Source organism: Hevea brasiliensis, unplaced genomic scaffold, assembly GCF_030052815.1.
Source record: "Hevea brasiliensis isolate MT/VB/25A 57/8 unplaced genomic scaffold, ASM3005281v1 Scaf226, whole genome shotgun sequence".
Lineage (NCBI taxonomy): Eukaryota > Viridiplantae > Streptophyta > Magnoliopsida > Malpighiales > Euphorbiaceae > Hevea > Hevea brasiliensis.
The window spans coordinates 96,288-97,487 of NW_026614725.1; the positions used below are offsets into that span (position 1 = coordinate 96,288).

Sequence of the window (1,200 nt, forward strand, 5' to 3'; positions counted from 1 at the left end):
CATGAGGGTTTTGTGGTTGGCTAGGTAGTTTCCCATAGGAATTGCTTCCTGATGAGCTTGCTTGTTGCGCCAATTGAGTCTCCAACATGCGGTTGTGGACTTGTAATTGATCCATGGTTTGTCTCATGTGTTGCATTTCTTCCTCCAATTTGTTATTCATCTTGCTTTGTTCAGCAAAAAATTTCTCCATCATGCTCTCCAAGGTTGGCTTCGGTTCATGGGATGGAAGGGATTGTTGTGCTCTTGCTTGATATCCAGGTGGTGGCTGCCTTGTGGGCTGAAATTGAGGCTGAAATTGAGGCCTATTTTGCTGCATAAACTGCTGGTTATGAGCATAATTTGAGCTTTGGCCTTGTTGAGCAAAAGTTGCTTGTGGTCTCCATGTTGAGTTGTTCACATTAGAATAAGCATTTCCCATAGGTTTCTGTTGATAACCTCCTGCATAAGCAGCTTGTTCTTGCAAATAATCATCACCATAAGAAGAATAATCAACTCCACAACTTTGAGTTCCATTTGTGAAGGCAACTTGTTGCATAGTTGTAGGAGTTGAGGTTGTTGCCTTTGTGCAAAAATCACTAAGAAGCTGAGTCAACTGATCAAATTTTGCATTCATGTAGTTAATCGAGTCAAGTTCATAAATCCCGGCTTTCTTTGGCTCAAGTGCTCTAGGATTTCCCCATAAATGGGTATTATGAGCAATCTTCTCTAATAGATCATAGCATTCTTCACTTGTCATTCTCATGAAATCTCCTCCTGCTTGTGAATCAATTGTGTTTCTTATGGCTGGAGTAACTCTGGTGTAGAAATTCTGAACAATCATCCATTTGGGTATTTCATGATGAGGACATTGCCTTTCAAGCTCCTTAAATCTCATCCAGGATTCATACAAAGTTTCATCATCTCTTGGTTTAAAAGCTACCATCAAATTCCTCAAATGAGTAGTTTTCCCAGGTGGGAAAAATTGAGATAGAAAAGCTTGAGATAGCTGCTCCCAAGTAGCTATAATAGCTTGTGGAAGTGAATCATACCACTCCAATGCTGAATCCCGAAGAGAGAATGGAAATAAGGTGAGCCGAATAACTTCATCAGAAACTCCAGGTTGTCTTTGTGTACCACATATCATCAAAAATTTCTTCAAATGAGAATGAGGATTTTCAAGTGGGCTACCTCCAAATTGTGAATTCTGAACCATTTGAATAA

At 39.8% G+C, this 1,200-nt stretch overlaps 1 non-coding gene across 1 annotated transcript; it reads left to right on the top strand.

Moving 5' to 3' along the window:
* The first annotated feature begins 830 nt into the window (after positions 1-830).
* On the top strand, positions 831-937 carry LOC131176699 (small nucleolar RNA R71). The gene has a single exon (XR_009146642.1). It is a non-coding gene; the product is annotated as a small nucleolar RNA R71 (small nucleolar RNA).
* Positions 938-1,200: the final 263 nt, after the last annotated feature.